The 21,957-nt window shown below is 44.7% G+C and overlaps 1 protein-coding gene across 1 annotated transcript in view; it reads right to left on the reverse strand.

Annotated features, from left to right (window-relative positions):
• The window catches only part of Pdzrn3 (PDZ domain containing ring finger 3), a 230,530-nt gene that overhangs the window by 48,816 nt on the left and 159,757 nt on the right, over window positions 1-21,957 (reverse strand). The gene's annotated exons all lie outside the window — the stretch shown is intronic.

A 21,957-nucleotide genomic window follows, 5' to 3' on the forward strand; every position in this document is an offset into this window, starting at 1 on the left:
GTAGCTAGGTGTGGTGAAGAGAGAGGCTGCCCTACAGGCGAGCAGGCAGATATTATTATCAACATACCCCGCCAATCCCAAAGGCAGAAACTTATTTGTCAAAGTGACCTGGAAGGAACAGAAGCTGCCAGCCTCCTGCCATCTCCTCAGCTATGCAGATGTCACAGATAATGAAGAGGTGACACTTCAGAGCCAATTGTCACAGCTGCTACCACCTATGCTCTGGTAGACTTCTGTAGTTGTGCCTAGTGCCTAGTATTGTGTGTCAAGAAGCAGGAAGAGGAGACAGTAAAGATGGGGAGGTTCTGTCTTAAGACAATATTTCTTCCCCATTTAGTCTCTGTCCCACTGAACAAGCCTCACGGTTTAAAAAAAAAAAAAAAAAAACTACTTAAAAAATAACAAACACTTGCTTGCCCACTGCCTGAATGTAACACATAGGTATCTCTTCCTTACTCAAAATGGCAATGCTAAAAATTCCCATAACTGCTTTCAGAGCCATCTCCACCCCTTCCTTCAATAAAGGGTGAACTGTCTGAGAAAGACTCCCACATCCCTTGTCAAGAGGTGTCATGGGAGTGCAAGAATAATGGCTCCTTTTTCTGGGAGGCCAGACACACCTGAGATGTGAGTAAACCTGTCCCAATTAAGTCCTACTTAGGCTGGTGGCCAACAGGTGCGTAGGGTCCCACTTCTCAGACAGAAAATGAGGTACGGCCTCTTGACTGGGCCAGCTCACAGCTCTGATGATTGGAGGTAGGGGGAGGGGTAGGCACTTCCATTTTGAGTCCTTATCTGTAGATTCAGCCTCAGCTGGTACCGGAAGAGGCAGACATAGACTAGACTAGAGAGAGTGGGTCAGGTTGGGAGCCTTGATTGTGGACTGTGGAGGATTCTGGGAAGGGTCTTATCTAGCAGGGTGTGAAGCCTCAATCTCCTCATCTGCAATGGTGGCCATGCTAATCAACTGTGTCTTACAGAGCCTTGTGGCAAAGAGCTGGGAGAAGGTAAGCTTCTCAGACACAAGCCAGAGGTTCCTTCCTTATTCCTAGCCCATTGCTAAGTCTGGCCTGCTCAACTTCACCTTCCTAAGAGCCCTCCAGTGACTTCTAATCACATTTGGTTAAAAGCACACATTTTTCTCCAGGGACTCAGAAGACCTAGCAAAGTTTGGTCCTGGCGATTCGGTCACTGTACTCTTCCCCCACAGCTCTGGTTCACACCTCACTCCAGACCTATCACATCCTTCCTCATGGACATTGGCTCTCTTTCAAAACTGATCTTCCCTTCCCTTTCTTATCAACCCTTTACCCCATCTCAGCCCATAGGAATCTTCTTTTTATTCATTTGTTTGTTTGTTGAGACAGCGTTTCACCATGTAGCCTTGGCTGTCCTGGACTTGCTTTGTAGACCATGCTGGCCTTGAACTCACAAAGATCCACCTGCCTCTGCCTCTCTGGGTGCTGAGATTACAGGTATGCCCCACTGTGCCTGGCTATGGGAACCTTCTTGAGGAAAGCCTGTGCTAGGTCACCTGCTAGAGTCTTCTACAGGCATCTACTTCCCAGGAAGCTCATCACTATGTCACGTTACCATACCTCTTTCTCCAGGATGAAAACCCCATCACCACCGTGTGTGTGTGTGTGTGTGTGTGTGTGTGTGTGTACGCATATGTGCCCCCCCCCCCCCGCATGCAGAGGCCAGAGGTGAACATCCAGAGTCCTCGTCTATCACTTTATATCTTAATTTTTAAATTAATTTTTAATTAATTATTCATTCATTTTATATCCCCATAGCAGCTTCCCCTTGCTCCTCTCCCCCACTCCCTCCTTCTTACTTCCAACACAGGGCCTCTTGCACTGAACATGGAACTCGCTGTTTTGACTCTGCTGGCTGCCTAGCAAGCCCCAGGGTTCCTTCCGTATTTGTGCCCCTGCTCACACTCCAAGCAGTGGCGGGTATAGTAATACCCAGCCACATCTAGCTCTTACAAACTCAGGTCCTCATATTTGCCTGGCAAGTACTTTACCCACGAGCCATTTCCCAGTCCCTGGGATAACTTCAGAATCAGTGCTGATCCTGTTTACAGATGGCCACATGTTTACTGTCTCCTTGCAGGAGGCTTACGCTCCCTGAGGCAGCATCACCATCTCCAAAGCTGGGAACTCAGGAAACACAGGTCAGCTAGCTGGATGAATAGGCGGAGAGCCACCTGCCAGCTCCACAAAGCCAGGAATGCCAGTGCCAGCCGGCACGTACCATCACAAAACAGAACGCACAGTGCCCGGTATCCGTGGGAAGGGAAGGCTTGCTCTGGTTACAAGGACTCTTGGCTTTATAGCTGTTCTTTGTTCACTTTCAAACAGACACAAATAAAGGTTGAAACGAACCCAAGTTGTTAGAGAGCATATGTGTCCTTCTATATCTTGTTATGAACTTTTCAAGTTCTAATCCCAAGCCGAGAGCATTGTAACGAACACTCCACTGGACTTGAACACAGGGCCTGTTAAACATTTGGGACTCAGGAGCATTGTATGAGCTTAAAAATGTTGAAGCAAGTTGATGGTGCGCACTTATAATCCTAGCACTGAGGTTTGTGGTCAAGTTTATGGTCAGCTGTGGGGGTATAAAACAAGACACTGTCTCTAAAAAAAAAAATGTCAGAAAGCATTAGGATATTACCGATGTGACTATCACTATCTACCACAATGCAAGCAATCAGAAATGTAAAAGTTATTTGTTCATTAATTCACTGAAAAAGAACAGTAACTGGGAGGGGAGTAAAGTCCTTGCTATGTAAGGGTGAGGCTCCAAAGCTGCAGGGTTCACGTGAAGCTGTGTGTGGAAGCATATACATCTGGACAGGTGAGCAGACAGACAGACAGACAGACAGACAGACAGTAGTAACAAACCCACAGCATATTAATATAAATAGCATAATGGAAAGAAAGGACTGCAGTTTCTAACACAGAACTTTTAGAGGGGAAGGGCAGCATTTTGCATTTTACCACAGTTCTCTGATGTCTAGCATCATGGGAAACAGAAGGTTGTCACAGTTGCTGCTGTACCCAGTGCCTGTGACAAGCATCATGGGGCTGCTAGGAAATGCCACTGGACTGTCTACTCGAAAACAATGCCAGAGAGGGAAAGCCTACTTTTGCATTTTCAGGCAAATGTCTTTGACCTTGTGGATGCTGAGAAACAAGCATCCCGGGCCTGTGGGGGTACCTAGGCCTTACTCTGAAAAGCACTCTCTCAGAAGAACATTCCAGTGGTCTGTATATCACACACCTACTTGCCTGACAGTACAGAGGGGGACAGAGAGGACACCAGACCAAACTCTACTTCCAGTTGTGTTCCCATTCTTGGCATCAAAACATAACATAGAATTAACAATGCAAAACTCTCATGTACTCACAAAGCCTAAAACAAGCGAACATCTGTACTGAGTGCCCTTTCCTTGGGACAATCGCGCAGGACATGTTCAATGTAATCTCATTTTCAAAATCTTGATCTTTCCGAGAGAGGTTCACCTATGTGACGGAACACACTTAAAGCCTCGAGCCACACTGATCCCAGTGGCAGGGTGAGGACGTACACTGTTAAAGAGAGGAAGGGAAAAAAACCCTGCATGTTGCACAGATTGTCTGGAGAAGATGTTCAATGTCTTTCCCCACGTTAGCAACTGCATTTATCTGAGAAACACTAACAAGCTCGCAGGAGCACAAGGCACTTTTCTCAGTTACTCTGTACCATCCCACACCCACCTTCTTCTGCCTTTCTGGAAATTAAAAAAATAAAGTGCAAAGAAGGGTCAGGAAAGAGTGCTCAATGAGACAGAGGAGCCCATTTGAAAGTGCTGAGGGGGCCCAGGGCATGTCTTTAGTAATTGGTCTCTGAACATCCATAGATCATTGTGGATTGTGGCGGCTTAGTTCTTTTGTCAACTTGACACAAGCCAGAGTTATTTGGGAAGACTTCAATTGAGAAAATGCTCCCCCAACCCCTGGCCTGTGGGTAAGCCTGTGATGCATTTTCTTAATTGATGTGGGAGGGCCCAGCCCACTGTGGGCAGGTGCCACCCTTGGGCTGGTGGTTCTGGGAGCTAGGAGGCAGCCAGAGCAAGCCAATAACTAGCACTCCCCTATGGCTTCTGATTCAGTTCCCTGTCTCCAGGCTCCTGCCCTGACTTCCCTGGATGGCAGACTCTAGGCTGTAAGATGAAATAAGCCCTTTCCTCCCCAGGTTCTGTCTGGTCATGGTATTTTGTTTTGTTTTGTTTTTTTATCACAGAAGGAAAGACCTTAACTAAGACTGGAGTGCTAGTCAGAGTCAGCAGGAGTGGATATGAACTTACCTGCACGTAACTGCTGAATAAGCTCTCTAAAGTAAGCACGGGGTTTTCTGCACAAAATTGTGCTACCTTGTCTGACACCTGATGTAGGGCCTTCTTGTACACTCTAGCGTGTAAGAAATGTAAGTCTCATCAAACTATACACAAAAACTTCCCCCTATGGACTTCCTGAAAGACAGTAAAAATAGATGTCGGATGACACAGGCAACGAGGCAGAAAAACGTCACAAAGAGCAGTTGTATCAGTGGGTGGGTAAGACAGAACTGTCCTCCCTTAAAGCTTCCCAAGTAGTTGGGATGATCCTATTGCCTCTCCCTTCCTCAGGGTATTTTCAACTTCCTTTCACATCACACTTACTAACCTGTCTTCCTCATAGTTTCAGTCATCTTCTTCCTTCAGTTCTTACTATTCATCATGGTTAGAGTATTTATTACACACACACACACACACACACACACACACACACACACACACACACACACACACACACACACACACACACACATTTACATGAGTATCCATCTGACAAGTTCACCACTGCACAAAGTACAAGCTCTCCACCACAGGGCCAGGCATACACACTGGTGTCCAGTAGCATTGAACTGAGTTAGATGCTGCATTCTCTGCCTGGGGCACAGGACTCCATATCTGTTAGCATGCCCCTTGACTTCACCTCCCTTGCCGCAGCACCATCTTACAGGCAGCAGTAAACATTCTTTATAACTCCTAAGAGTGATAGTCCATGTCTGCATCACCATCTTCTTCCTAGCTTTGAATTTCTCTAGGACTACATCCAAGCCTCACTCAGCTCCATCTGCCCAACTTTCCCTTGTGAGGGTACTCAATGAATACTCAATGTGGGCTAAGCTTGAGGAGTGCTGTGGAAGAGTGGGAAGAAGGACTGAGGGAGCCAGAGGGGTCAAGGACACCACAAGAAGACCTACAGAGTAAACTAACCTAAGGCCACGGGAGCTCACAGAGACTGAACCACCAACCAAAGAGCATGCATGGGATGGACCAGACCACCCTACACAAACGTAGCAGATGTGCAGCTGGGTTGACATGTGAGTTCCTTAACAATGGGAGTAGAGGCTCTCTCTGACCCTGATGCCTGCCTTTGGATCTTTTTCCCCTAGCTGAACAGCCTTGCCAGTCCTCAGTAGGAGAGGAAGCAGCTTAGCCCTGCTGTTTTTTGAGGTGCCAGGGAGGGTTGGTACCCCTTGGGGGCCTCCTCTTCTCTGAGAAGAAGAGGAAAGAGAAGAAGAAGGAAGAAGAAAAGGAAGAAAGAAGAAAAAGAAAGAAGAAAAAGAAAGAAGAAAAAGGAGAAAAAGAAGAAAAAGAAAAGGAAAAGAAAGAAGAAGAAGAAAGAAGAAGAAGGGGAAGAAGAAGAGGAGGAAGAGGAAGAAGAAGAGGAGGAAGAGGAAGAAGAAGAGGAGGAAGAGGAAAAAGAGGAAGAGGAAGAAGAGGAAGAGGAAGAAGAGGAAGAGGAAGAAGAAGCAGCATCAGCAGCAGCAGCAGAAGAAGAAGAAGAAGAAGAAGAAAGGGGAATTGGAGGGGGCAGGATTGAAAGGAGAGGAGGGAAGGAGCTGGGATCAGGCTGTAAAGTGATTAATTAATTAATTAATTAATTAATTAAACCTCAAACTTAGTATCAGACACAGAACAGGGGTCTGACCTCTGCAGAGTAAATTATCTGGGTTAGTTGACTATTGAACCAACAAACAAATATTCAACATGAACAAAGAGGTTTGCTTTCCTAAGGAAGTTAATGCCAAATGCTTGGAAAACACACCTTTTCTCCTTTGGGTAGGAGCATTACTCCTACAAACCCTGGACTCTAGTCTGGGCCAGGGATCAGTCATGCTGCAGAAATGGTTAAGTGACTGCTAATTAACCCTCAATAAGGCAAGGTAAGCTTTTGACAGCTTATGTGAATCACAGTTGGTGAGTGGCTGCTGAACTGGATTGAGAGGCAGGGAGTTGTTTGAAAAACAAGGTTGGAAGAACAGCATGCCATTTTAGCTAAGGAGAATGCATCTTCAAAGATATTAGCAAATACAAAAGAGATGACTTGAAGGCATGTAAAAGTGGCTTTATTTCTGAGAACCTTTCTATATTCAGAATGTCAGCTCAGGATCTCACATCTCCTTCTGGACAATGAAAAGATATGTTTTTCCTTGCTAAATTGATTGAGAGGCTGCTGTCTCAAGGGCATTTGCCTGGGCATTTAAGAATCTCATGGACTACGCTGGCTTCTGGAGATTGACAGAAGGAGTTTGCCTTTGAAGCTCTTGGAGATGCTGTGTCCTGCAAGGAGGTTGGGTAAAGGAAGAGGCAGGCAGACTGCTGAGTATGTAGTGCAGCTGCCTTCAAAAGTCATGCAGGCAGATGAGCATCTGTCTTAAAGACCTCCTTAGCCGATCACAAAGAGGCTGGGGGACAAGAATGCAATAAAGGCTGGCAATGAGGAGAAGGCACCTGCTATGTTCATGAAAGTGGCAGAAGAGATCTCTCACCGTTCTCATCCTCAACAGAAAGAACAGATTGAGCTATGAGGTGATGATTCCTGTGAGACATCTAGTCTTTGGACTGCCACGGCACATTGTGATGGTGTCTGGACCTCTTCCTGTCATGTGTGACAGATGAGTTTCCCCCCAGCTGTATTTGGAATTCTTGAGAATAGATTTCCCTAAATTTCTAGAGTGATCCTCAGCCCCAGGAGACCCCACAAAGCATGTGGAGAGAACACTGCTGAGTTCCTACAAGGGCATCATGTGGGCTGTGGTGTTGGCCATCTGGATAGGATAGTGCAGTATGCTGCAGTGACTCAGCCAATCTATGGAACAACTTGCTGAAGGGTGTGGTGAACCCATAGCATCTTGGGAACAGGGCTTCTCTACCTTTTTGTGGGGGTGGTCATCTGTTCTGGAGTTGCAGGGGAAGGCGCATGAAAGAACAAAAGCCTGTCAGAGTTCTTAGACCAGGCTCTGCAAGTGGCCAATGAAGCAAGGAAAAAAAAAAAAAAAAAAAAGACAATATTGAAGGATAGAAAAACCCCTTCTAACAGACTCTAGTTAGGGGTCATCAACCTTTCCCATAAGGGTAGTGTAGTTCTATCATCACACTGTCTTGTATATTCACAACAGCCCCTTAAACATAGAGTGCATCCATTGTTTGCAGACCCTACCAAGATGGGCTGTATGCTGATTTGACTTGTGGCCCATAACTGGCCAACAAGGACACCTGACTTTGAGCAGTGGTTCTTTGATACTAATGGGAGCATGAGCCAGTGACCCTCACCATTTCACCCAGCCATTCCCATTCAACCCAAATGGGAACTGTGGCCGAAGGAGTCAAAGTAATATGCCCAGTAACACTCAGCATGCACCTGGCAGCAATGAGATCAGAATTTGGACCATGTAACCCTCAAGCAGGTAAGACCTTGCCTGTCCATTAGGAATGCTGATGTATGCAGCAGGCTTTACAGACTACCTTCTTGTTGGAAAAGGGCTGGGTCTGGTAAAGAAAACAGCTCAAGAGACACAATGTCCTCACCAAATGATCCCAATCAACAGATGCTCTGTGAAGAACTAGCCAGCCAGCAGGACCAGGCATGACTGGCCCGCACCATGAAATGTCTAGTCTCATTCTGGACAATTCTCCTTCCCATGTATAGCCCACAGGTGTCTCTCCTAAGTGTGGGGGATAGGAAGTGTCTTCAGATCTGCCTCTGGTCTCTGGGCTTGGAACATAATAGATTTATAACAGGCTTCATTCCACATGATGTGTGGAGGTGACAAAGAGAGGCTCTGTGACCATGCCCAGGCATGGTCTCCTAGATCGCAGACCTAGGAGAATCTTGTGGGTGTGCTCCCATCCTAAGACATGAGGTTCCACTGGGCATCAAGAAAGTCTAGGTGGGGCAAAAAGAGACAAGTGAATCATGGAGACAGAAGAGTGATGGAAAGTAGAGGTCTGGACAAGAGTGGCAAGAACTCAGACAGGGGCATGGTCAATGCCTTAGGCTCTGGAGGACTTAAGCTGAACTTAGTTGTGATTGTAGAGGGCAGGCTCCGAGGATAGAGAAAAGCAAGTGACATGGTGACCAGAGCACACAAGAGAGAATAGGGAGGCACTTTGGGACACAGAAAAACACAACTGTTGTGTTGTGGAGATTCATATCGTAACAGGCCTGTAAGAATGCCCAGAGGACAACAAACGCTACAAAACCGTGGGGGGTTGGGGGAGCAGATGTGACCTCATCTCATTATTTTACAAATTAAGTTAGGGGTTTCAAACTAGATGCTGCCAGTGGCAGCATCTTCAAATTTTTTTTAATTAAATGGTAATTCAGAAAATCAGAGACATTTAAACATCAACAGCTGGCGATCTAAAATATGGGTTAAAAAAAGTCTTTTGTTAAGTTCCTATGCTCTGGTACATAGGACCCTGTATTCCCATGTGACAAAAATGAACAGGAGCAGGGCAATGCTGTTCCCTGGAAACAGGGTATGTGGTCCTGAGCATTCAGCTGCTCCTAGGTCATGTCGTGGACCCGTTGAAGTGACATAGCACCAAGGTGCCAGGTTTATGCAAGATTGGTTATATATTATGATGTAAATATAAAACTTCCGTGTGAGGCCACAGGTGGCAGGTAGAGCCCACTGAAGGGAGGCTGTGTCTTCTGGGAGCTCGTTCCAAGAGAGAGAATGAGAACATCACTGTTCCCAGCCTCGTTCTGTCACAGCCTATGGCTGCAGAGAGGAAGTAGCAGTGGCATCTGCTCATGGATGGGACCTGAAGCCTAGAGTCATACTTCTACCCATTCACTCGCCATCTTTATCCATCACCTACTGTGAACCAGAAGACACCATTGCTTAATGACTAACATGGCATACACACAATCCCTGTCTGCATGCAGCAAGCATCTGTATCTCATCTTTGGCATCCATAGGGCACCAGCTGCTCTGGCTATAAGTACTGATGCTTTCCCAGTTGTCATACTCTGTCCTCACTCCTTAGTGTATGTGACATATCTATAGCGTCTTGTCCTGTGAGGTCTTCCCATTTCTCCTTCCATGACTTCCAGCTATAGGGAATGTCTATGATTGTTAATCAATTGCCTCTACTACTAGTTATGCAATTGTTTTCTTAAAATTTGCTCACTTGACTTTACTTATGTGTTTTTGAAATAATCCCCACAAATAATCACTTGCAATGTGTGAAAAATATTATGAAGCGAATGTGTGGATTTAAAAATAAGAAGACTGAGCCCATAACCACATAATACTGACAGCTTGCTGCATTTGCCAGGGGTAGAAGGCGTTCCCACTTTGTATTGAATTCCAGCCTCGCTGTGACTTTCCCCACACTGTCTCACCAGCTCTGTATATTTGGCTTCCAGAACCTTCCTGTGTTCTGGTCTGTTTTCTGAAGGATGTCTGGAATCTTTCACCTCACCACCCATTTGTGAACTGGCATGTCTTCCCTTGCCTTTGCGCTCTGCAGCCTGAACTCTATCTTCAGCTTCCACATGCATATTAAAGCCAACCTCAGCTTCACCATCAAAACTGGTGAAACTACACAGCATCTGCAGTCATCTGCATTGTGCCACCTTCTTGAGGCATGGCCTTCTATCTTCCCAACCATTTAATTCAAGTGGACAAAGGTGATGCTAAGGGTTTGTAAAAGGATGGAGCTCCAGGGCCAGCCTCATCTGTCTAAGAGAACAGCTTTAAGTTCCTGAAGTCAAGCACCAACACAAGAGAGAACTTGCTGTGCGGAGATGGTCCTGGAGCTTTTAGGCACACGACATAGGCAAAGTAAGTCCTCAGAACTAGAAGGTGTGCTTGAAGATGTATGGAGGATGAGACAGAAGCAGCATCTGAGTCAGAGCCTGTGATTGATTATGCTAACGCAAAGGTGAAAAGGTTGAAGAGCAGCAAAGGGTAGGCCTGCAGAGATGGCTCAGTCCAGAACCTGACTTTGATCTCCAGAACTTGTGTAGAAATGCTGGGCATGATGGCAAGTTATTGTAATCCTAGAGCTGGTGAGGCAAAGCCATGTATATTCCTGAGGCTCTCCAGACAGCGAGTCTAGCCAAAGTGGCAAAATTCAAGCCAGTGATAGACTCGGGGTCTCAAAACACCATCACTACCACAAACCACCACCCAATGGTGTGTGTCTTGAGGAATGATATTCAAGATTGCTTTCTGGTATCACATGAACATACACACATATACATAGGCACATAAATGCATACCTACACTGAATGAGAAAGGAGCACTAGGCTAGAGGCAGAGAGAGCTTAAATCTGAATTTTGAATTGGGCATCCAACTGGCAACTGGCTTTGTATTTTCTTCAGCAGCTTGCAGGTGGAACCAGAGCGGCAGTGGATATTTTGACAGCTTTCTCTTTTTCCCTTTTGGCCAGATTCTGGAATTCAAGATATGTCCCCATAGTAGACTGTCCTTTCTATGAGCTGGGAATTGAGTCATGGGCTGCTTGGCTATAGGGTTTGAAGAAGCTAGGTAATAACGGAAGTGGCATTGGCTGGGTGACTTGGACATTAAAGAGAAGCTGGCTCCTGAGCTTAAAACAGCTCTATGGAAGACACTTACCTGGGGAAAAAACATTGCCAACCGAGGCTTCATCAGTCACTTGTAGCTATGAGGTGAAGTGCCATCAAGTCTGAAATTACTTACGAGGCTTCTACCCTGGGATTTATTTTTGATATAAAACAGCACTTCACAGAGTAAGTTAGTAAATGTCACTAAGACCAATGGTTCATTTAGAGAGGAAGATTTTTGCCAACAAACGGCAATACTAATTTACATTCTCTTGGAAAATATAACAATCTAGTATATTTGTGAGCTGGATAAGAACCAGTGATGTGGTACTTCATCTTCAAAAATGAATATATGTCTGTCCAAACACTAATAAATGTTTCTACGCTATAAATGGGGAACACTAGACCATGGCAACACACTCACTTAGGATGCTGGTCTTCTGGCCAGAGCCTAGAGGCAGGGAAAATGGAAGTGATTTAGAACAGTCTTTGGTAGGATACATTTGATATTAGTGGGCTTGCTGGAGCGAAACAGTAATACCAGAGAGATACAAAGGTGTGAAAACCATGATAGTGCATCCAAATGTTGGGAGGCCTTGACGCTGACATCTTTCAGGTGAGTTGCCTGTGCCCACAGGCAGCCGTGTGCTGAGAAATATCTGCTAGAAAGCCGATGAGTGGGTGCTATGAAACCACAAATTAGTTTTTTTGGAAGAAGAGAGGAATGTTAAGAGCCTCTTTTACTATCTTCCTTTCATGGTAGGGGAGACCTGTGAGGACAGTAAATTCTGCCTGACCTCTTTCTGTGTCCTGCTATGACCTACCTTGGGGTGAGCCATGCTATTACGGGAAGTGGAGCAAATCCGCAGGTGTGTGGGTACTGAGTACTTCTTTAAAGATTTGTTTGGGCAAGCCATACCCTGGCCCCAGTCAACCACCTCATCAACTAATTATTACTGATGCCTTGTGCTCTCTAGAACAGCAAGACACCATCATTTGGAGACCGTGGACTGGCCTAACTAAAGAGGAGGCATGCCGAAGGTGAGGAACACAACTGCAAGCACGCTATCTTATTGCATCCAAAGGACTTCATTTGTTAGTACCTTTCTTGTAAAAACAAACAAACAAACCAACTCCGAAGACATACTCAACCCAAGTTAAGAACTTTGAAAATCCCATAAATAACTACTTATTAAGCTCTCAGTACTCTCTCCCTAGCCTGACCCGTTGTCTATTCATCTGGCCACGTGGGTATAGAAAACAACATGACCCAGGGTAGTGAGAGTGGAGGGAAGAACAGAATGCATCGGGACATGAGAAATTCCCCTCCTGAGGAAGGAAGAGGGATGAGGTGGCTCACAGAAGAATGGAGGCTTCAGAGCCTCTTCAGTCACACACTGAGTCACACAATAGCTAGCACACGTTCTCCATGTCTGTGTCTTCAGTATCCCCCACCTTGTAGTGCCCTGTGACTCACTCTCTCCCACATGTCTTCCCTGCTTGTGTCAGCTACATGGTGACAGCAGTCTGGAAGGATTCTTGACTGATTCTGATTGGCAATGGCTCCATCTTCTTGCTGGGTGCCAACCCCCTGAAATACAGCAGGCTTTCTGCAGTCCATGTATTAATGTCTGTCACAATGCTAACTCCCCTCCCTGTATTGTTATTCTACATAGACACACACTTCTGTGGCTCTCCTTAATCCCACATTCTTGCATTGTCATCCCCTCCCTGCATTCCACCCCCCCCACACACACACCAATGCTGTTCACCCAGGATATTAGTTCTGTTTTTTCATTACAGTGCCAAAACACTGACAAAACCTAAAGAAGAGAGGGCCTTCTTGCTCCACAATTTGAGGGTACAGGCTCTTATTTCTGCAGGAGCATGAGGCAGCTGGTCAGGAAGAGGAGAGATGAGTGGAGGTGTTCATTAGCTTGCTTTCCCCTGTTTACTCACCCCAGGACCAGATGCTGCCTGAGTTTGGGGAGGGTCCTACATGACTCCAGGTGCCTTCAAGTTGTCTGTATTTGCCATTGCATTGAGTCACATAGGCAGCCTCCCTTTTACATCTAGGACCTTAGGTTTTCCTACTAATAGGCGTGCACTCTTGGGCCTCTAGCCATCCTGATGGGACTGCTGACTATGCCTCTTGCTTTCTGTCCTTTTCCTATCTGTCCCTCGATATATTCCAGGTTCATATATGCCATGGCCCCACAGTGTCCTCCAGCCTTCTCTCACACTTCTCCCCAGCGTACAGGTAACAGTCTTCACTTTCCCCAACTTAAATTAAGTTGCTGTCCAACATGCTTATGGTCTTACAGGATGAGGTCATCTCTCTCCTTCACGGTAGCACTGACATGTCTCCCTAGCCTCCTTTAAGCACCACTACCAGCTCTAGTTCCTGTCAAACTATAGACTTTCACCCTGCCCCTACCAACAATATATACTCCTGTTAGAGCTTGGTAGATTACCATATGCCCTTCTGGCCACGTGTACCAGCCCCCCCTCTTTCTTCTTCTAAATAACAGGGCATATCTCAGAAATCACCACCTTTCCACTTGGCAGCATAATACTGAGCACACACGTCAACATCTTCCCTCTTCTCACCTCTGTGCACTATCATGGAGAATATAGCAATTGGAACTGTCTGGTGCCATCTAAAGATACCTCTCCTCACCTGACAGGCAAGGGCTAACAAGGTGGGGCACCTGGGATCAGGATGTTTCGTTGCAAATTCCAGATCAGACTCTTCAGGACAGACCGTCTCTTCCTCAGTCAATGTTTCATTCGCCACACAGGACTTGGAAGAACCTACTTGTACTTAATTAGTCAGCAGAGTGCCTGGCTCCTAGCACCAGTGGCAAACTTTAGATTTCCCCCTTTTTATACTTTTCAAACTCTTACTTTTCCATGTCCATTGGAGACCACACACACACACACACACACACACACACACACACACACACACACAATATTTAGTTGTTTCCATTGGCAATCTCAGGGTCTTAGCAGGCCCACAGGCACACCAACCAACTGCCTAAATAAGCCTTCAATGAGCCATGACAGGCACCGGGAGAACAGAATGGACAGACAAGACGAAAAAGTTAATTCTGCTTGGTTTATCAGAGAATGTGCCATTCGAAATACTAAATCCTGATCTAAATCTTATTTTCCCTTGGGGAAACTTAGCTTCCATGGGAGCCATTGGTATGCTTGATATAAAAAGTTTCCCAAGAGGAACCATGGCCAGAAATAATTAGAACAGAATTATTCAGACTTTGGAGTGAGGTTCCTGGGTGTCGCGATGGACAAGAAACATGAGACAGTATAATTGGTGGCCACCCTGTGAAGACATTCATAAGATTTGTCACCTCAAGCCAGAGAAGCCATGGGGACACCTGATGTGACACATCTACACCTGCGGTACCATCACATTGAGCAGCCATCACCATGGCTACCACACCCCAGTTTCCAGCCCTAGAAAAGACCTTCACATTCATCTTGTGAAGCAGTGTAGGGGGATGAGTAGGGCTGCTTTCTATGGGCCTTTGAACTTCTGATTCTCCTACACTTCTTTGAGTTTCATTTTTAAGCCTGGTCTTTGCAGAGGTAGGGGAGGAGATCACAGATAATTAAAGCTGAAAATATTCTCATTTTGTGGTGGGGCTAACAAGTGAAACTACGAGTAATGATGTAATCCAACTTGTCAAAAAGGAAAATGAAAAGAGGAGACAGAAGGCAGGACAGAGCCTGGGGACCTGGTGTGCCATGTCATCTTCTAATTAACTAACTGATCCTTTAAACTGTCAAACTCAGCGAGGCACGCTATGGCCTGGTGTCTGATTAATATTCATACGTAGGCACAGGATGCTCTGATTTAGGTCCCAGTGGTTGTAGTTAAACATCAGTCTTTAAAAAAGAGAGAGAAAGAAAAACCTGCCTGGCAAGCTTAAGTGTCCAGGTTTTACATTCATAGGGAAATGAGGGGAGGCCACCCTGAGGTCCCCACTGCACAGTGAGAACAAATCCCTACGGATGCATATTGATTTGTGAGTCATGATGAGGACTTGTATATTGAAAAAATAATTATTTTGCTTCTTTCTTTGGCAGACACCTTGTTAATCACACTTTGGTGCCTTATTGTTAAATAAGTGAACAGCACCTGTAAAATTACACAGCATGTGGTAATATAACCAAGCTTTCTAGTTCAAACAAAAATAATTGAATATATAATTTAATCAAAGCAAGATAGAATTGATCATTTAGTTGAACTGTCACTAGTGGTAACCTTGAATTCTTGTTCATATAATATGAACTGCAAAAGGATACGAATACAGATTTTTACTGATATGCAAAAGATATTTGAACCCGGGCTATAATATGTACCTATAGTTACTGAGGACACATGTCTACAGGAGACAGTGACAAAACCAGGAACCTTAGGAGGGCTTTTCCTTTACTGACTTTACTCTTTATTTATTAAAGACCTAAAAAGAAGACATCAAGTCAATCCAGTCTGACTGCATTCAGTTTTAGGATAAGTTTTCTAAAATTATTTTGGACAAACAAGTATGATATACGTATGGCTTTTAGTGTAAATCTATTCTACACTCTGGCAACCCACCAAATCCCATCAGCTCTTCTATTCTGTCTCCTATAGAGCTTATTCAACAGGTCTCAGCCAATTACTGCATCCCCGTCAAACGCTTTCAACTTACAGTAAAAAATGTATAACACTGCTAATGAACACACAGATTGTAAATCACAAACATACCAAATCTAAATGGTATGGCCCTGTCAGATTTGGAGTGTTCATTGTAACTCAGAGACACTGGACCGTAGTATGCAGTAAGAAATTGTAATACACTCCAGTTATTTTCTTTGATGGATCATGGCATGCACACGTAACATGAGCCTTTTTGTGTGAAAGAGAGACCCAGTTCTAGCACATACACATCCATTCAAAGTGAGGGGAGGGGTTTCCAGATTGAGTAGTCACTCATGGTTAGGCTAGTTCAACTCCAAAAGCAAATTCCCCCAGGCTTTTTGTATTTCTGCTAACTAGTACAGGGTGGGGAGGAAAACCACCCAACAATACCATCATGGCTGCTCTGAGTCACGCCCACCTGCAAAAGCCCAGCTGTGACAGGTTGCTCAGGAAGATTGGCAGGTGTCTGAATTCTTTCTGCCCTCTTAGAGGAGACCATCAATATCAAGGACCAGAAAACTTATCCCAGGCAGTCAGTCATCTCTGAGATTTCAAGGAGTTCTTGCATATGTACATATATACATATACATATATACATACATATACAAACATATGTTGAAGTTGACACATCTCAAACGGCACACGTCCACACGTCCACTCAGAGTAGAGCCCTCAAGGGACCTACCGTGGTCACTGCTGGTCCAGACCTGTGCACTCCTTGTCAAGAGGGTTCCGAGGGTTCCACCACGGAGGCAGGGACATCGCACTTCAGAAGGCAGTGTAAGCACCCTGCTTGCCAGATGATCCCCTGTGCTGTGTTCCTTCAAGCTGCAAACACCTCTTGAGGTGGGGAGCAGGCTCCTGAGACACCGAAACTGGCTCAACTCCAGAGGCAATAAGGTAATTAATGGTGTCTTTCAGGGCAAGCGCAGTAAAAAAAATAATTGGTCTCCATTTTTTTTTTTTTTTTTTTTTTTTTTTTTTTTTTTTTACTGCTAATGAATGATTGGTACAGTCAATATTTGCGTTGTTGGGAGTAGATGTGTGGATAGATGTGTGAGTGGGGTAGGATGGAGATGGAAGTCTTAGGGATGCAAATGCTCAAACCGGGTTATCAGTCCCACGAACAACTCTGAACTGCAAACCACAAACACCAGAGTTACATATGGCAAGGACGACAGCATGTTGACAATCCAACTGAGCCAAAAGCCTGACACTTAGGACACAGTGCAAAGATATACCAAGTAAGGTCACTAGAGCAAATGAATAAGTGAGATTTAAAAAAAAAAAAAAAGCCAAAGCTAAACTGGCTTCAGACAGGGAGTGCTTTACCAGCTACCTGTCCATCATGCCTCGGCTAGCACCGCAGCCCACTTGTGTCCAAACATGGCTTCCTCCCATTTGTTAGAAGAACAAACGGCTTGCTGACGCCAGGTGACTCCGCCCATCATTATCACTTCATGTTCGCTATGAGCTCATCAGCTTTCTCTGACTCGCTCAGCTTTCTCTGACTCGCTCAGACACTGAAGCTTCTCACCACACACAGCTCTATAAACAACAGACTGTAAGATAAACAGGCTCGAGCCGCAGCTTGGAAAGTGGCTGTATTGAGCAGTGGCTACACTGCACGGCTGCTCTGTACAGAGAGGACACTGTGAGAACCAAACTGGATCAGATAGGAACCAGTACGCATACATAGGAACTGATCTGGATTTGGGGGGGTGCCTAGTAGTAGATTTGGTGCAGCCATGTACATATGTATCTCAGGCCATAGTAATATTTTTTTTGCCCCTATGGAAGAGGAAAAATGGCTCGCCTGAACTTCAACTATCATCCCAAAATTTGGTTGAATCTTGGTTAGCTCTGAGGAAGCGATTCTAGGATTCTTGGTCCCTACCAATCTATGGATGCTAGAGTCTGTACCGTTTAGTACAGATCTATGTGTGCCTGTGTGTGTATGTGCCTGTGCATGCATGTGTACGTGTGTGTGTATATATACATGTGTGTGTGTGTGTGTGTGTGTGTGTGTGTGTGTGTGTGTGTGTGTGTATCACTGAAGGTCAAATCCAGGGCTCTGCATATTCTACGCAAACACTCTGACACTGGGATAGCCTTCCACCCAGGGATGCAGCTCTGTGTGCAAATTCGTGTGTGTGAGTGTGGACATGTGCATGCTGTGGCGTGTGCTTATAAGTCAGAGGACAATCTGAGATGCCAATACTCAACTTCCACCTTGGCTGAGGCTGGATCTCCTTGGTTTGCTGTCGTTTTTCTCTCTGCTAGCGGTACTGGTAAGATTCTGGGGATTTTCTTGTTTCTCCTTCCCATCTCAGTCTAAGAATTGGAATTACAGATGTATGTGCAGCCATGCCTGCGTGTGTTCTGGTTCAAGTACTGGAATTTAGGTTCGTGTGCTTGTGTGGCAAATACTTTCTCCACTGAGCTATCTCCTAACCCTGAATTTAGTCTGTTTTTTTGGTTTTGGTACTATCTGTGACTGAGTAACTGTATTGTATTACAGCTTACAGGTTTTAAACTTGAGCAAAATTTACTGTCACCAACATGATGATAATCTTCTGATGTTTCCCGCAGAGAACTGAATGTTAGCTGTCATCCAGAGTTCTCTAAAACTAGTATGGCAGCATAGACTTCAACTATGCAAATATATTATATTTAAATTTGCTTTTCCAGTAACTCCACTAATGGATCTGTACCAAACATGTACAGATTATGATGGGAATTCAATGCTCACCAGATAACAATATATATGGCCGAATCACGTGTGTGGGAACACACTTCTAGAATCACTCAGCTGGTGCTCTCATTCACAAACTAATTTAATAGCATAATTCCAGTGCATATACTTCCTTTTCCCTCTCCAAAGGGTATTCCATTTTACTTAGTTCCAAGTTTTAAGCAACCCTGGCATGACCTCCAAACAATACTTATCTGTCACTAAGTGGACATGGGTGAGTAATGGCATTTTATAAGATAGTCAGGAGGGAAGGACTCGTGCCAAGCTTTCACGGGGAAATCCTTTAACCGGCCACAGCCCTGTTGCTTTAAAAGTCATCTGCAGTTGTCCTTAACTTGTTCTTCTGCATAATTTATTGGGCAGCTGTCAGATATGTGTGTCCCCCTGTCTCATAACTGACATTTGTATGGTGATAAATGACATAGAAAATGGGCTATGAACAAACGGACACTGGGCCATTGAGTAAATGAAAGGAAGAGAGGACAAGGATGAGAGACAGCGGTAGGGAGAAGCTAGATCTTTCTTTTTACCAGCAGGTGGGCTCACCAGGGAACCCGCGTCTACAGAAAGAGACTTAACTTCACAGAATGGCTTTGCTCCGCCCTGTGTCTGCTATGGTTTTTCTTTCTAAGCTATAATGGTTGCATCCTGCTTTAAAGAGGTATACCACTGACATAATTTTATACAACCCAAAGATTTTACAGTGCCAAGCGTGCTGATACTGCAACATAAAGCATGGCTAGAAAACCTCTGTTGGGTTTCCCTGAAGAGAATGCCTCATTCCCGGAAGTGGGGCCAAATAATGCAATTCTTAAGATTCCCTATGCAGGCGACTTGACCTCCATGTAAAGCTGTGCAGCGTCGTTTCCAGGCTAACACGCTCATTCTGTTTGATCTCTTTCCATTTCCTGCATTGTACTCAGCGCCTCTTATCCCTGTCCAACATCAACAGGTCATTCAGAGAGGGGTCAGTGTCAGCCAATATTAATAACCATTATAAAACCTCTACCATACTTTAAGTCAACAAGCAAAGTGGCCTATGCTGTTTAAAGTATAAATTCCAAATATTTTCATGGCAGAGGGAAGGCAAGGCCTGTGAAAAGCACAGTTTAAAGAAAAAAAAAAAAAAAAAAAAACAGAGTCAAATAACCCAGCCATGGTGAGCCATCCCAGCGCATGGGTCCCCATTTTAAAACCAGCTTGCAAACAAATGTCCATGGAGCCCTTCCTTCCCCTCTGGAGGGAGATAGCAAGCTTGGGCTTGAGCACCAACAAGTGCCCACGTTTCATAAGTACTTCACACACACATGGCATGCGTTATCACCATGTTTATAAGTCCGGGAGGCTCAGCCAAGAGCGTAACAGTTAGGGAGCTGGAAGAAACTCAGACCATGAGGAGGAGGTGACAGGTTCCCCCTCCTGCCTCTTTCTTGCCCTCTCCAAAGCCTATAGGAAGAGGGAGACATTGTACTGCTGCTAGGCATCTCTTGAGAATGGTCCCTGGGAGGAAATCATAGGAAGGGGGCTGATGGGATCAGGCCAAGACTTACTAATACCTGTCTTGGGAGAAATACATGAAACCAATCCTGGTTCCACCCTCCCCCTTCCCCCTGCCTTTTTTCCTGTCTTACCTCTGTTGTTATTAAACTCAATCCATGTGATCTGAGAACACCGTGAGCCAGGTGGAGCAGTTTCTACAAATGCTAAGGGTGATACCACTGTGGAGGACAAGTGTAATGGTAACTATAAGCTGGATGAAGAACTATCTTTATCATTATGAAAAGAGAATCTGCTTAAAAGAAAAAGAAAAGAAAAAAAGGAATAGAAGAAAAAAAAAAGAAGAGGCTCTAAACAAACGTGGAAAGCAAGGCATTGTTTCACAGATAACTAAATATGATTGTTTTAATAACCATAAGTAAATGAAGCCCTAACTTCCAGGTATGTCTTCCCTGAGGCCTGGGCTGTTCGAAGACAAGGTTAGCTATGAATGTAACCCACTGCACAATTGTAAACTGACTTAAACCTGTGCGTATATGGGTGTGAACTGTTGTGTAACTTAGTTATACTGTTCTCAAGCATGAACCCTGTAGGGGACAACTTTATGTTGCACTGCCAAAGGGCTAGACATGCTGAAAGGGTACTTACTCCAATTTCATCTCTGGATATTGGGATAGTAGCCAAACTTAAATCTCCTTAGATGCTTTTAGCGGTTACTATTTTGGTCTGAGTGAGTTATCATTCCTCAGAAATGTGTCTTGATTCTTCTCCCAGCTTGCATGGTTAAGTTTAGTTTTTATTATTAGGGAAAGAGTTGCTTTTCATGCTAGTAACATAGAAGAGTCTTAAGTACTGGCCAATGACAACTTTCCCATCATAGTGATCTGCGCTGATTTACTCTAAGCTCTATCCCCTGAGTTACTCCCCTTAGTCTTGTTTTTTTTTTGTTTGTTTGTTTGTTTTTGTTTTTTTTTTTTTTCAAGACAGGGTTTCTCTGTGTAGCCTTGGCTATCCTGGACTCTGCTTGTAGACCAGGCTGGCCTCGAACTCTTGCCCTTGCCTTCTTGAGTTCTGGGATTACAGGCATGTGCCACTGCACCTGGCTACTTCCTTTACTCTTTACAACGACTCCTCAGGGCAAGAACACTCTGGTCTGTGCTATTATTCCCATGCATAGACAGAAAAATGAGGTGATGCCTTCCAATCCCATAGAGCTAGAGCAAGAAGTAACCAGCAAATCCAACAGTAGAGCTGCGACCCTTTAAGGCATACAAGAGAAGGTGGCCTTTAAGAAATGGCCACTCTGAGATACTCGTGCCTGTGCAGAGATTCATTAGATGCAGGAAGTCAAGGGACTAACCCCACCTGCCACCTACAAAATTCTATTTTTGCCCATTGAAGCTTTCAGGATCTAGGTATATAAAATTTCTAGTTGTCTCACTTATATAACATATATTTTGCTTTAAATATGACACTGCCCCCTGCCATGTTATGCCAAAGTAGATTTATCAGTTTAAACAACGATGGACAGCCTTTCTTTAGCACCAAGCAAATCAAAGAAAACAAAGAGTGGGTTTTCTTTGTTCTATTGCCTGTTTGTTTGCTTGGCATCCTGCAACCTGGGAGGGTTTTGAGCTCACTGTGTAGCTCAGGTCAGCCTGCAACTCCTGATCCTCCTGCCTCCACCTTCCAAGCCTTAGTGCGTGCTCCCATACCCTGCTAAGTTTTGTGAACTTAGATTCAGACTAGGCAGAGTGTATTTTTTTTTAACTAGGTCAACTGTCCTCATCTGACCCCTTGCTAATTTTCCTGATGATGTTTGACCAGAACAGGCTGATTTAGATAATTCCATGTCCACAGACAAAAAATAAATAAATAAATAAATAAATTGATGACATCAGCATAGTTATGGGAATTAGACTTATTAGTTAATTATAAAACCAGTAGAGGGAGCACAAACCCTGCATAAATAATAACCACTTCTGAGTGTCTTACAGAACAGTCGTTAATGGAGACGAGAGAAATATGCTTGAAGACTAAATGAGAAGTTTCAGAAGATGGTCCATGTTTT

Source organism: Acomys russatus, chromosome 13, assembly GCF_903995435.1.
Source record: "Acomys russatus chromosome 13, mAcoRus1.1, whole genome shotgun sequence".
Taxonomy (NCBI): domain Eukaryota; kingdom Metazoa; phylum Chordata; class Mammalia; order Rodentia; family Muridae; genus Acomys; species Acomys russatus.